The sequence below is a fragment of the Zingiber officinale genome, chromosome 6A, assembly GCF_018446385.1.
Source record: "Zingiber officinale cultivar Zhangliang chromosome 6A, Zo_v1.1, whole genome shotgun sequence".
Lineage (NCBI taxonomy): Eukaryota > Viridiplantae > Streptophyta > Magnoliopsida > Zingiberales > Zingiberaceae > Zingiber > Zingiber officinale.
Genome location: NC_055997.1, coordinates 26,236,672 through 26,253,002, shown reverse-complemented (window position 1 = coordinate 26,253,002; position 16,331 = coordinate 26,236,672).

The window sequence follows — 16,331 nt, the reverse complement described above, 5'->3', positions numbered from 1 at the left end:
ATATGTCATCAATGAAAACGATAACAAACTGGTCCAGATACTCCAGAAAGATGCGGTTCATCAAGTCCATAAACACCGCTGGAGCATTGGTAAGCCCAAATGGCATTACCAAAAACTCATAATGACCGTATCTCGTACGGAAAGCTGTCTTCTAGATATCTGAGTCTCTGACCCTCAACTGATGATATCCGGATCGCAGATCAATCTTAGAATACACTGATGTACCTCTGAGCTGATCAAACAAATCCTCGATCCGTGGTAAAGGATATTTATTTCTGACGGCCACTGCATTCAGCTGTCTGTAGTCAATACATAACCTTATAGTGCCGTCCTTTTTCTTGACAAATAATACCGGAGAACTCCATGGAGAAACACTAGGGTGAATAAATCCCCTGTCTAAAAGCTCCTGGAGTTGAACCTTCAGCTCGTTCAACTCTTTTGGTGCCATACGATACGGAGCTTTCGATGTCGGCGTGGTTCCCGGAATCAGCTCAATAGTGAACTCCACTTGCCTTCTGGGAGGTAAACCTAGCAGCTCCTCTGGAAATACATCTGGGTACTCCCGGACTACAGGAACGTCGGAGAGCTACGAACTACTACTGTCCTCAGTACTAATCAGAGATAATAGGAAACCATGACAGCCGTGAGACAACAGCTTCTGCGCTTGAATCGTTGAAATAATCGAGATGTCGTCATCTCTGATGCCGGTGAAACTCCACGAGGGTTGGTTCGGAGGCCGGAAGGTGACCACCCTCGTCTGGCAATCAACGGTAGAATGATATACTGACAGCCAATCCATACCAAGAATGATATCAAACTCGACCATCTCCAATACTAGAAGATCTACCGTAAGTATCATGTTGCCAAAGTCTAACGGGCAACCTCTGATCTCCTGGGTGACGTCTAAAGTATCACCGGACGGTAGGGATACAGTTAATCGCTGCAGTCAAATAGTAGATAATCTACCAATCTCCCGCATAAAGGTACGGGTTATAAAAGAATGCGAGCTACCAATATCAATCAATATATCAGCGGAAAATGCATAAATGGAAATCATACCGCGGAAAACGGATCCGTCGGCTCGCTGCGCATCCTCTCTGGTAATCGCATGAACACGTCCAGTCTCTGGCGGAGGAGGAGGTGGTAACGCTGCCAGCGGCTGCTGCGGCTGGGCAGAAGCCTGCCACTGAGGCAGAGCTGGATCGATGGATGGGACCAATCTGCATCGCCTAGAGGCCGAGGCATCGACATCGCCTGCGTCGTATAATAAGGTCCTGGACAGAACTCGGGGTGCTATGGAAGCACTGGAGTACTCTGTCCAAGCATGCCAAATGCTGCTGCTGAGGGAACTATCCCTGCTGACGATGTGAAGACTGGGCTTCGCCCTCCTCGATACTGACTAGACTGCCCCCTCTGACCTGACCCTCTGGAAGCCGTGTGCTGAGCCTTCAGCTGACAATCTCGGCTCTGGTGCCCAGGCAGTTTGCAATAATAGCAAACTGGCTGTCCCAGAGAGCAAGCTGGGGTAAGGTGATCTCTGGATCCACATCGAAAATAGTGAGTATCGCTGGAAGGTGGTTGCCGGTTCTACTGAGAAAACCGGGAACGTCCTGAAGAAGACCGCCTTGACTTCTGAGGCCTACGAGATACCCCAGAAGTACCCTGACCTGACCGACTGCAACTACTCTGCTGCTGTCCTGTCGCCGGTGTCTGCTGGATCTGTCCGGATGCCTGACCCATATGCTTCCTCTTTCTGTCCTGAAATGCTCTCTGCTAAGCTAACTCTATCATCAAAGCTCGATCCAGTGCATCTGAGTAAGATACGATCCCTAAACCGGCAAGCCTTACTTGCAGATAGCCATCCAGTCCCTGTATAAACTGCATCATACGAGATCTGTCCTCCGCAACTAACTCTGGACAAAACTTAGCCAACCGATTGAATTCAGTATTATACTCTGTCACCATGCGATTGTTCTGATGCAAACTCATGAAATCCTGCCAGCGAGCTATCTGATATGATAGTGGGAAGAAACGACTCTCAAAAGCCTCTCTGAACCTGGCCCAAGTAACGTTCCGCTCACCGATGATAGAACGCTGTGTAATCCACCAGGCGTTAGCCTCATCCCGTAAATGGAAAGCAGCCAGCTCTGCTTTCTCCCACAAGGAGCAAGCCATATAAAAGAAGGTCGGCTCCATAGTCTCTATCCATGACAGGGCCATACCCGGATCAAGGTCTCCTCGGAAGAGTGTGTATCGAGTCTTCATCGACTCTACTAATACTGGAATCCTAACTTGTGCAGCGACAATATCAGTGAGCTGTGTCGGGACGGCTGCAGGAACTGGCGGAACCACTGGAACTGGCGGAACCCCAAATCATAAATGGGGGAGCGCAATGCTCACATCTCCCGGTACACAATGACGGGGAGGAATCCCTGCCGGATAACACGTTGTGTCACACTACTCATGAGCGGACCAACGGTGCCTAACAGAGTCCCTACTGCAACACACTCTGCCTGAATCGACCACTAACCCATGAGTGGTGGTGTGTGCAGATCCATGTAACTGGCGATGTGCTCAACAATAATGGAGCGAACTATCGCACAGCATCCAATCATGCAAATGGTGCATGACAATAACCACAAAATATCCTGACCTAATCCATATATATATAAAAGTGCATCATAGGTCAACGAATCAAATCAAATCAAAGGTACACAGAAGGTATAAAACCTAGGTCCTGAACATGGTGAAGCATGGTATATCACTACCCCTATAAGCATGTATCAACCGGTAAGGATTACATGAGATGCAAAACAAGCAATCAATCAATCATGTAACAAGTATCGAGTAGTGATTAACCAGAACAAATAAGAACATAATTAATGCAACTTGTTAAATTCACTACTATGTATATCAAATGACATAAGTCAAAAGTACCCGCCTCCGATAAAATGGTCCAAATCTGACTACGAGATACTCATCTCGCGTCAAAGTCCTGTATCCAATAGATATACTATTATTTAGCTAAATTCTTATAAATAGCTAAATAAACTCTTTAACCCTAAATTAGGGCAAAAACCCTAATTCAAAAACACATAAACCTAATCAACATGCACATAAGTAATTATGTATGTACCAACTCCTACCTAAATCAACATGTATCATAATCATGCTCCTTACCTAGATTCACATGATCATCTAACCAAATCCTCCAATTCGGAACATGATCTACAACAAGTATTCAAATACATCTAATCCTTACCTCACAACTCTAAAGCTTCTGTCAACAGCATAACTGGAGATCGACATGTCGCTGCTAGCAACACAATAAATTGCTAACTCGTAGCCGTGTTTGTTGATCCACACCAGGACTGTGGCTGCCGGCACAAATTTATTGCAGTTGGAACAAAACAAACAAGCCAATTCAACAATTCATCATGATCCTTGAACCTACAGAATTTCCAACCAAAACTAAACCTCACCGTGGATTTGACCAAGAGCAGAGACACTAGGGCAGCGACGTCGGCACTGTGCAGATTTGCGGCGGTCGTGAACACAGGGAGGAGAGTCGACTCTCAACGGTGTGCGGCGGTGGAGAGGCCAGGCACAAAGAAGAATCGGCACGTTGTTGTGAACCCAAACATCTAGGGCACGCGAGTTCGCGGCTGGTGGCAGGAACTCAGGCTACCGGCGGTGGAAGGGATTCGGCTAGGGCAGAAAGGAGGTCGGCGGTGTCTCGTTGGACTAGAGGAGGAGGAAGGAATCGGGAGGCAGAGGAGGGTTTCGGCTCACGAAGGAGAAATGAAGAGGAAGATAGCCGGCGTTAGTGGGCAGAGATCAGACTCCCGACGATGCTAGGGCACAGGCGACGACACCCGGCGCTGGGAAATCGGTGCCCGCAGTGGCTCGGGTCGAGTGGAGACAACAATGATCGACGTTTGATTTCCCAGTGAAGATCTAGGGCTCGAGTTCGTCAGAGCGGAAGGAAACAAGCCTTCCTTGGCCTACTGCTTTTGTACACGGGGAGGAAACAACCGGCGCCGAGCGGTTAGGGCACAGTCGTCGGGTCCGAGGGGAAGGCGTCGGGGATGGCTCGGGCTCGCGGGAGGAAAAAAAAAAAAGAAAACGGGAAAGAAAAAATAAGGAAAAAAAAAGAATTAAATATATAAACTTTTCCTGACTTAAATGGGGTAGCCTAAACAACCTTTTCCGGGCCCCGTTTTTGTCCCCGTTAACTCGTCCGTACGAGCTCCGAAAAATTCCCGAAATTTTTTCAAAAATTCTGAAAAATTCCCTTATCAATATTTGCCTATTTTCGGTATTTTACAGAAGCCAGACCATTCAGGATCAACTTTATCAAGTTCAATTAGTATGGAAGGCACCCTCAATGCCCTATATATGGCAGTCTCGAGGAAGCTTCAAAATAGAACAAATATACGAGATACTACGTATCTATTTGAGGTTCCGACTGCTCCAGGCTCCTGCTACGACTCTGCTACGAAGCTGTTGTTGGACTGTTGGGCCGGCTAGAAGGGGGGTTGAATAGCTTGCAAAAATAAAAGCACAACCCTTTCTCGAACTTTCAACAGAATACTTGCATAAAATGGAAAAGCAATAAATTAAAACAGAAAGGAAAGAGGCACCAGATGTTTACTTGGTTATAACCAGGGAGATTGTTAATCCAAGGAGTGGAATGCATTAGAATATCTCCTTCAGGTGGAGAAGCCTCTTATAGCAATGAAAGCGCAAAAAGAAAGAAGCTAATATAGAGATTGAGCGTACAAGTGTTGGAGTTATAATTTCTGAGTTGTTTAAAAGCTTCTGGACCAAGGCTGTATTTATAGCCTTGGTCGGGGTGCCCCGAAGGGGTTTCGAGTGCCCTGGGGGGATAAAACTTTATCCCCCAACGTTCAGATCGCGATTGACGCGATCTAGTCAAAAAGTCAACTTCGGGCGCTCGGAAGGGTTTCGGGTGCCACGGAGGGGTCCCGGCGCCCCGAAGGGGTCCAGGCGCCTTGGACAGTTCCGGGCGCCCCGGACTGTTCCGGGCACCCCGGCTGGGAAAGTCAATCCCGTTGACATTTTTCAACCCGGGTCTTCTGGTCAGGCTCCATTCGCCTCAGACCGAGTCTTCCGCTCGCTTGGGTGATCTTTGTCATCCGGAATAGAGCTCACCTAAACCCAACTTCCGGTCTTCTTGAACAGGCTTCCGTTCCGGCTTCTCGTTCCTCAGAATCGTCGCATGCTTCCTTCTGTCCGCCAGCGTACTAATCCGCAATCTTCATGCCTCGGTCGCACCCTGTGCCGACCTTCTCGCTAGCTGTGTCTCTTGCTCCTCGAGTAGTCTTCCGCTTTGGCTTCTTGTCCCTCGGAACCACCGCGCACTTTCTTCTCGTACGCCGGTGTACTCTTCCGCAATGCCTTGTCCCTCGGATGCACCGCATCCAATCCTTCTCACTAGCTGCGTCTTCCGCTCGACTATCTGTGCTCCTAAGCTCCTGCACACTTAGACACAAGGTTAAAAACACACAGGACCTAACTTAACTTGTTGATCACACCAAAACAACCTTGGGATCCCAACAATCACCCCTTTTTGATGTGAGCAACCCAAGTTAAGTTAGGGTAAAAAATAGACATAAAAAAATAAACTAACTAATTTTTGTAATAAAGTACAAAAAGATAGAAAATTTAAATTTTGGTCTACCTCTCCCTAGACTTATACTTTTCCTTCTCCCCCTTTGATCACATAAAAAAATTAGGGTTCTGAAAAAACTCTAAGGGTTAAAAAAAATTCTAACTTTCTTAACAAAAATTCTAAGTTGAATACATTCTAAGTTAGAGAATTTGCAATAATTTTCATTAAAAAATATTCTAAGTTAAACAATTTCTAAGTAAAACTTTAGGTAAGAAAATTTTCTAAGGAAAAACTCTAAAAAAATTTCTAAGTAAAGATTTAAGTTAGAGAATTTAAAAAAAATCCTGACTTAGGAAATTTTGTAAAAATATTTTTGAAAATTTTTCTAAGTAAAGATTTTAAGCAGAAATTTCTAATTTCAGAAAAACTTTTAACTTTTAAGTAAAAGTTTTACGCAAAAAAAAAATCTACGTAAAAAATTTGAAAAATTTTAAAAAATGTTTAAAAACTTTTTAAAACATTATTAAATTTCCACCTTAATGTTTTTATCAGAAAGTTAATTAAAAATTTTTATTTCAATATTTTGGCTTCCAGGTCGTGGCGACGTACTAGGCCTTCTTGGTTATTGGAGCAATAACCACTTCCTTAGACAAAGCCTCATAAATAAATTTTAATGTTTAATTTTCTCACTGAAAGCTCAAAATCTAATTAGTTCAAGTTCAAGTCAAACAGGACTTTCGAATCCAATATAGGTTCCAGCCTACTAGATTGACTAGGAATTTCTTAGGGACATTTTTCTTAGACATATTTCTAATCTGTTCCTTATGATATCGAAAATACCAATTTAAATTATTGTATTTTCTAAAATATGTTTTATTTGAACATGCATGATTTTTAGACTATCTATTTGCATTTTCAAATTATTATTTTCTGATTTCAATTTTTCATTTTTTTAATTTTGATTTGTCTAAATCTTCTAGAGGGCAAGATGATTTAACTAGTATTATTTTTAAATTTTTATTTTTTTTTCTAATTTGTAGCAATCTTTTGTTAATAATTTAACGAATTTAAAGAGTTTATCGGGAGGAAGAGATCGTACCTGACTTACCTAATCGATCTCGTTATCCGTGTCTCCCCTTGAACTGCTGCTTTCTTCCGACGTAGCTCCCCCTTCATCGATGCTCTCGATGCTCATTTCGGAAGAGCTTGAATCGCAGTCGTCGTCTTGATGACTCGCCATTAATGCGAGCCCGGAGAACGCCTCGACTTCCGATTCGGATGACGTATCGTCTGTAACGACCCAAATTTCCTCATTTTGAACCCAGAAATAATTCAAAAATATTTAGAAATGCTATAGAAATATTCTAGAGATTTTTAGAAATTTTTAGAGTATTTTTATGTAATTTTTGGAGGTCATTTGGTATTTTTACTAAACGAAGGAAGTTTTGACAAAAAAATTATCCAAGCCGAGGTTCTAACTAGCAACCTCTGATCTGGGCAAAACTCAGCTAACCAAGTGGGCCGGCGGTTATTGCTGATCAAGTAATGGGCGAAATCATATTTAAGGGATAGTAGATATAGAAATATCTTAAGTTTATAAAAGGTTGTGGAAAAATGTTTCGGCCAAGGTTCGAACCCTCGACCTCGGACCCGAAGCAAAGATTTAGGTGGAGCAGCTGACCAAGTGTGCTAGCGATCGTTTGTTATTAAAGAAGGAGAAAAATTCCATTTAAGCGATAGTTGGAAACGAAAATAACCTTGAGTATAAGTTTTAAATCCTTTTCCTAAAACCTAAAAATTTCTCTCAAAATTCCTCTTCTCCCTCACGAACGGCGTCGGCGCCGATTCTGCCCGAGCGAAGGAAAACGAAGCCCTAGCTTCGATTCCGACGGCCGACCAAGGTTCTCCGAGGGGTTCCTCCACCTCCTTAAGCTCTTCTTGACGAGGAGAAGTCGGGAGCACGAAGAAGAGTCGGGATTTCGAGCTCGCCGAAAACCCTAGAAGTCTTCCTTCTTCGGCTGTGAGTTCAAGAACACGATGTAAGTTGCTACTCACCTGCCGTAGGATAGCTCCGAGGTTTACCTTTTATTCCTTTCCTTGTTCCCGAAAGTTTTGAACAAACGAATTCAGAATTTCAGATTTCAAGTCGAGGTTGTTTTGCATCATGACTCGTATTGCTGTGTTTTCGTGCTTTTGATTGGATTCTATGCTACTTAGTTTCATGCTTTGTGATACTGTAATGCAGTGAATTTTGGGTGTTTCAGTGCTAGCATGAGTATTATGTCGTGGCTCGGTTTTGTATCCCTGAACAGAATAGGTTGATTCAACTTCCATGCTAAGTTAACTTGTTGATTGGTGTTGATTTAGGAATTTTCTTACAGGATTAAGACTATGGAATCATTTACTTTTGTACTGTGTGTTCCTATGTATTGATCTTTAGGTACAATTCAGTCAATTTGAACTGGGATTTTGATCAAATCCAAATCCAGTCTTTGGGAGCTTTATGTTTGAATTGTTGGATTGTTGATCTAAGTCGTTTGGATGTGGATTGGGGTCATGATATTCTTGATGGTTTATGAAGCACTGCTAGAACTGCTTAGAGGGAAAGCAAATAAAATGACACCACACAGACTAGTACCATTATTTTGTTGTGTGCTTATCTCTATTGTAGTTAGACTCGGATAGAATTAGGTAAGCAAGTTTTGGTGTTACTGCCGTGAATAACAAGAATGAATCCTGACTGAAATTTAGAGTAGTTGAGGATTTGTTCATTGAATTGGTTTGATATAAGCTTTGGTTCTATAATTAGGAAGATAATTCCTGTACCGATTTTTGAGGTTAGCTTAGTTTAAAGGGTTTGATGCCGTGAGTTTTTAAAGGAAGATAAGAAGGGGTTTTAATGGATTTGGCATATAGTTGGGTTTAATTACTGATTTAAAGTTATTCAAGTTTGATTCTTTAAGTTTCAATTCAGCAAGTTGACTTCTTGAGGTTCAATTCAGCAAGATTAATTCCTTGCATTCAGTTCTAGTGTTGTAGCATTTGTGCATTTCTTGTACATTGTAAGTGTTTGTAGAAGCATGAAGATTAATTCCATAAGCAAGAACAACCTTTTAGTTAGCGTGACAGATGGGGGTTCTTTGGTAAATTAATGAGTATGAATAGCTTTAGGTCAGCATTTAGTTTAGTTCTTTTGCAAAGGTTATAAAGCATGGACAACCGGCCTTCTCTTTTAGCTTTGCAGTTTTATTTCCTTTGCAAATCAGTGAGCTTGAATGGTCTATTTTAATGTATGCAAATCTTAGTTTTCCTTGTTATTGGACAACATGTATAGTTAGATGCAATTCCTTATGTTCACAGCAAGTCTTAACGAATGGAACTTGCTTTATGCAACTCTAGAATCTATATGTACATATAGTATTCTACTTAATCCTTTTAGGGATTCATGAGAAGTTATAAGTAAAGTAAAGACCAAGGTCTGAAGAAGAGAAAGATAAATATTTTAAAGTATAAGAAGTATAAGTTTTATAGAGTTTCAAGTTCTAACCAGTTAGACTCTTTTGTTATCAATTGTTTAACATGCTATTAGATTCTTTATTAGTGATCCTTTAACCTGCAGTTATAGTTTTAAGTTTAGCATGTTAGTTTCAGATTTCATGAAAACATTTCAGACTCTTTTATTCCAAGTATATATAGTTAGATTTTGCTTTAAGTTTTTAGTTTTCCTTTGTTTTGCTATTAGGCAATGAACATAGAATGGCTTGGATTAAGTATTGGTTTATTAGGCTAATTGGAGGTTGATCTGGCAGTGATTTTGGTTTATTTTAGATGAAATAGGTGGTGTCATCTCTTTAGTGTAAAGTGAGAGATGTTGAATGACTTTAGCTTGTGCAGTGATAGATCAAGTAGAGAGGAGCAGGATTATTTTAGAGGATCACCTAGACTATTGAATGGATTTAATAGAATCTGAACTTATGATGTTTAAGCAAATGTTTTTTTTTCCAATATGCACTTAAGTTATTTGGATTGAATATTCATAGTTTACAATTCCAGTTAGATCACTTATTCATATTGGTTGAAGTAGGAACGGACTTAAAAAGTAAGGAAAATTGGAGTAAGTATCCTTCTGATCATAAATAGATCATGTTGATGATGAAACAGAAAGTTTAGAAAGCAGTGGTTGATATTAGATGAGTGGGGAAATTAAGATAATTGGAATCAATTTAGAAGTTTTAATGTAGTTTAGATCTCCTCATAGTGCAGTTTTAAAAGATTATAGTGAAGTTTGATTAAGTCTTTAGAGTGCAGATTTTTATTAAGAAGAGCAGTGCAGATTTCTCTAAGTAATAGAAGTGCAGTTTTCCTTTTCTAGCTTCTCCTTAGCTATTTGTAAGTATGAGCATACTTCTTTTCTATTGCTATTAGACATGCAGATTTTCTTTGCTAGCAGTTTAACATGAGCAGTATTGATTCCTATTTTTAGTCCTTTACTACTAGATACACATGAGCAGTTTCCTTTAGTTTTCATTTGCTATTTTAACAAGCATGAACAACCATGTATTCTAGTGGAAAAATAAGAATCCTATTAAATACTTTTAGAAGTATTAACAAGTAAAAGAAAGAAAAAGAAAAAAAAGAGAAAGGCCAAGGCCTTAAGTAAATTCCAAAGTCAAGACTTTAGGGATTTTGGCACACAAGGTGTCTATTAAAATGCCAAGGCATTTAAAGAAGAAGTAATTAAGATTATAAGTAATTTACTTTTAAGAAGAGGCTAGTACCCGACTTCACAAGGTTGTCGTTAAACAAATCCAGGTGTCCAATTCCAAGGTCTTGGCCCTGGTAGACCGAGGTCTGCTCTTTTAGGATTGGTGGCTCACTACCCCAACCTATTAGGGAACGCGCATAAGATGGTACTATGCCTGGGCCCAAGAAGAAGTTGATTATTATTTTGAAGTATTATAAGTATAAGTTTTTGAACAAGTAAAACGAGTTTTACATAAACATAAAGTATTAAAGATTAAGTTAGAACAAATGAAATAAAGTTTCATGTAGTTCTAAAAATTAGTAAGTTTAGTTTTTTATTCTACCATGTTTATCTAGTGGATGAGTAGTTTTCATGTTTACCTGTTAGATGAGTAGCATGATTAGCTATTAGAATTACATGAGTAGATTCCTTAGCTTTTTTTTGCTATTAGTTTGACATGAGCAGTTATGTTTATGCTTTATTTCTTTTTAGAGCATATGGTTTCTAGTTTTTTTCGTATACATGCACATTCATGATTTTGTGAGTTAGATAGCGCTTACTAAGCAAATTTTGCTTATAGATTGCACTTCCTCTTACTGCAGATACAGGAAAGGAAAAGATATAGAAAGGAAGGCGACAAGGAGGTGTTCGAAGGATGTGTGATGCCAGGACTATGGAAGCCTTGGGACTAGGAAAGAAGTTTTATTTTAGTTTCCATTGTCTTTTGCTATGTTAGGAGTATTTGAGATAGTATTTGTTATTTTGATATGATTAGGACATAGTAGAAGAATTGTAATCTTGTGTGATGATTTTTGGTGTTGTTTTTCTTTATTTTGGATTTATTATACTGCGTGGTTGATTGATATGTGTTCCAGCCACTTGTGGCTGAGTATATATTGCATGTATTGTTGAATATGGTCACCGGTACAAGGGAGAATCTATCAAAATTTTTCGGTAGGGTTTCCATGTGATTTTTAATCATACCGGTTAAGTAAAGTTAGTAGTTAAGTAACAGTCATCCTTAGAGTGTAGTAGTAGTAAGAAGGGTGGTCGTTACATCGTCCCACGTCGCCTTTAGGACCTTTTACTTTTGGACATGCTTCTTACCTTTATCCTTGTCCTCTTTATTTAGCTTGGGGCAGTTGTCCTTGACGTGCACTTCTTCGTCGCAGTGGTAGCAGCGAATCATCATTTTCTTTTTACCCTGCGGATGGTTAGAGGTTCTAGATTTACAAAGTTTTTTAAACCGTCTTACCATCATTATCATTTCCTCGTCGTCGAGAGAAGACTCTGACTCAGGTTCGTCTCTCGATGCTTTGAGGGCGACGTTGTTCTTGGGCTCCTTCGTACCTGCACATTTTGATTCATACACTTCAAATGTAGAAAAGAGTTCTTCTAATGTAATTTTTTCTAAGTCTTTTGAAATATAAAAGACATCTACTAGTGACACCCATTTTGAATTTCTAGGAAAGGAATTTAGTGTGTACCTTAGCGAATCTGGGTTACTTACTGTCTCTCCGAGATTTGAAAGGCCGGTGATGATTTCCTTTATCCTTGAGTGTAGATGCGCAACTGTCTCGTCTTCCCTAAGTCGCAGGCTGGTGAGCTGGTTGAGAGTAAATCCCGTTTCGCGAGCTTTGCTTCGGGTGTTCCTTCACGCAGTTCAAGGAACTTCTCCCAAAGTTCCTTCGCGGAGTTGTAGTTGCCGATCCAGTTGACTTCTTGTGGCGGAAGAACGGTTAGTAGATGGTACTCAGCTTTGCCGTTTGCCACGTAGTCAGCCTGCTCCTTCTTCGTCCAATGGTATTTCTCCTTACCTTCCAGTGCTGTAAAACCGAATTCCATAATTAACATTAAATCAAAATTAGTTTTAAAGAATACCTGCATTCGCTTTTCCCAGCTAGCAAATTCCCCTTCAAACTTCGGCGGGTAGATGCTTAGTCCGGCCATTATATCGTTGCTTCGTTCGGCGGTTAGTTCTCCTGAAGCACCTTGGCTCTGATACCACTTGTTGGACCGCTGGGCCGGTTAGAAGGGGGGTTGAATAGCCTGTAAAATTAAAAGCACAAACCTTTCTCGAACTTTCAACAGAACACTTGCATAAAATGGAAAAGAAATAAATTAAAACAGAAAGGAAAAAGGCACCAGATGTTTACTTGGTTACAACCGGGGAGGTTGTTAATCCAAGGAGTGGAATGCACTAGAATATCTCCTTCAGGCGGAGAAGCCTCTTATAGCAATGAAATTACAAAAAGAAAGAAGCTAATCTAGAGATTGAGTGTACAAGTGTTGGAGTTACAATTTCTGAGTTGTTTAAAAGCTTCTGGATCAAGGCTGCATTTATAGCCTTAGTCGGGGCATCCCGAAGGGGTTCCAGGCGCCCTAGGGGGATAAAACTTTATCCCCCAATGTTCAGATTGCGATTGATGCGATCTGGTCAAAAAGTCAACTCCGGACACCCGGAAGGGTTCCAGGCGCCCCAGAGGGTTCTGGGCGCCCCGGCTGGGAAAGCCAAACTCGTTGACTTTTTTCAGCCCGGGTCTTCTGGTCAGGCTCCGTTCGCCTCAAATCGAGTCTTCTGCTCGCTTGGGTGATCTCTGTCATCCGGAATAGGGTTCACCCGAACCCAACTTCCGGTCTTCTCGAGCAGGTTTTCGCTCCGGCTTCTCGTCCTTCGGAATCGTCACGTGCTTCCTTCTCGTCCGCCAATGTACTCATCCGTAGTCTTTGTCCCTCGGTCGCACCCCGTGTCGACCTTCTCGCTAGCTGCATCTCTTGCTCCTCGAGCAATCTTTCGCTCCGGCTTCTCGTCCCTCGGAACCACCGCACGCTTCCTTCTCATCCGCCGGTGTACTCTTCCGTAGTACCTCATCCCTCGGACGCACCGCGTGCCGTCCTTCTCACTAGATGTGTCTTTCGCTCGAATATCTGTGCTCCTAAGCTCCTGCACACTTAGACACATTGTTAAAAACACACAGGACCTAACTTAACTTGTTGATCACACCAAAATAACCTTGGGGTTCTAACAGCTGTTACGCCTGACGACTGCTCCAAGGACTTTTGATCGCGTCCGGCAGACCGAAATCGACACACGAATAAGATACTTCATTCCCTATGTGTTGGTAATAATTTTTGTACTTAAATTCTACAAACGGGAAGTGCAGTCTGTTGCACTTCTCATATCTTCTTTGTACTTGATTCTCTCTTTCGGAGGTACCAAAAGAAGTTTTTAGTGGATTACCTATCGATAGGTCCACAAGACCTGGGTCTTGTAGTAGGAGTCGCCGAAGGATCCGAACCAAGTAAAACCACATGCGTTTACTTGTGTTGTTTCTTTTAGTTTTTCTGTTGCGTATACTTTGATTTCAAAATGAGAAAACGAGTTTTCAAAAACCATGTGATTCACCCCCTCTCACATGTGTATCGATTCTACAAGTAGTATCAGAGCAAAGTTCTGCTCTGAATTGGTGCAACCACCAATCAAGCCAGGGGGATTTGCTTTATTCTCAAATTTCAATTTTTTGTATTCAATTTAAATTGGTAAAACTTTACTAATTCAGATAATATTTTTCTTGTTCTGTTTTAATTAACTTGAAGCTGGTGCAACACCACGTGTTTTTTATATATATACTTCCTCTCAAACTCTGCTAATCCAAAACCAAGTCTTGGTACCTTTCTTTAGTTTTGATTTACAACTCTAAAATGGCACAAAACTAAGGATACAACACTATTCGTCCCCCACCCTTCAACGGGGATGATTTCCCATACTGGAAGAAATAGATGAAGGTGTATTTAAAGACCGACTTCAACCAATTGTTCAGCGTCACCAAAGGATACAAGACACTCGTCGACAACTCCAGAATTCCAATAGACCCAGAAAATTAGAATTCGAAAATGAAGAAGAAAGTGTAGATAGACTTTAGGGCCCTCAACACAATCCAGTGTAAGCTAATGAATAAAGAGCTGAACCACGTCGGCCCATACGAGAACACAAAGGAACTATGGGACAAGCTCATAGAACTACACGAGGGAACCAACGATACAAAGGTAACGAAGAGGGATTTATTTTAATAAATTATTTAATTTTAAAATGCACAAAGGTGAGACTGCCAGTCAGCTGCACGTGAGGATAAAGGATATTCTCAATAGACTTCACACAATCGGCCACCAAATGAAGAACCGAGACCTAATAATGTATGTTCTAAAAGCATTTCCTTGAAATGCATTGTGGTCATCCATCGTGGATGCCTATAAAATTTTGAGGAATTTATCTAAATTGAAATTGAATAAACTTTCTATGAATTAGAGCTACATGAACAGACTAACGCTAAAACAGAGAAAGGTATTGCCCTTGTTGTAGGAACGTCAAAAGGAAAATCCAGAACTAAGCCGGAACCAGAAGTCGAGTCTGACCCAGACTCGGATGATGAGGAATACCTGGTGAACTTGATAAGAAAAATGTTCACCAGGAGAAAGAAAAACTTCACCAACAAGGACCTGCAGAAGATCAACTCCACCTCCAACTCTAACAACAAGAATGTGACATGCTTTGGATGCAACAAGAAGGGGCACTACAAGAACGACTACTTGAGTCTGAAGAAGATGAAAGTCCTTAAGGCGACTTGGGACGAATCGTCCACGGAGGAATCAGATAGTGAAGAACCAAAGCACACCAACTACCTCGCGTTGATGGCCTACGGACTAGAATCAGAGAGCAAATCGAAAGATGGGTCCAAACCCGAATCGAGCCAAGAGTCCGCACTTGTTTCCTAAGGTTTCGATGAGGTACATTTTAATTTAAGCAAAATTTTTTTTAAGATCATTGCATGCTTAAATAGGAAATTAACTATTTATGAAAATCAAATAAATGAACTAAAAAAAGAAAATAAATCACTTAATGAACAACTAAACTCAACAACTAAACTGATTCAACCTAAAATCCTGACTCAAGTTGCAAAACTTGAGGAGGACAACTCTAGGTTGATAAGTGAAATCCTTGAACTAAAACAATTACTAGAGAAATTTACAACAAGATCCAAGTATCTTGACATGATACTTGGATCACAAAGAGCACAAGTCCAGCCTCAGATATAAGTTCAGCTCAACCAACAAAATCTTTATATCCTTAGTAAACCAAAATAAAAATCAAATTAAGGCTTGAGTTCCTAAAGTGTGTCTAACCTTGCAAGTAGGACTCAACCAATACTACATACCTAAAAATAAAATACACTATCTAAAACCAAATAAACCAATTAACTCAAACTCAATTACTCCCTCTAAGATAAATCCAATAAAGCCACATAAAATAAGTCAAACTAAATCAAGTAAAAAACAAAATTAATCCAAACTCAAACTATAATGAAGTCTATTATAACTATAAAACAAAACTACACAAACCTAACACTTAAAATCTAAGCTCAATAATTCAGGAGGAGACTCCAAAATAGTTGGCACCTCTAAAAATAAATAATTTACCCGGATGGGTAATTAGGGCTAGTCTAAAAAAGGGACAAAAGTTTAACTTGATTTATGGTACTGGTAAAGTTTTGGATGATAGTAAGTTAGGGAAACTCTATCTATACATGTCTAGAAAGATATGGTTTCAACCTGGTGCATTTGGCTTAATGGAACTAACTGAAGTTATCCCTTATGAATCCTAACTAGTTAGACCAAAGTTTTGTATTAAGTTCAGTGGATAGGACTATTTGGAAAAGCTCGAAGGCATGGTTACTCTAATGATGACTCACCATAGCCCATAAGTTTATTCAAAAATGCCTATTTGTTAGTACAAAGCTAAACTTGAATCTAACACAGAGTTAAGCTCTACTCTAAAAATTTCATTTAACTCTTCTCATAAAATTATAGGATTCCCTAATTGAATTAAATTAAATTAAAATTAAGTAAGAATTAAATTAAATTAAATTTGATTAAATTAAAATAAATACCAATATT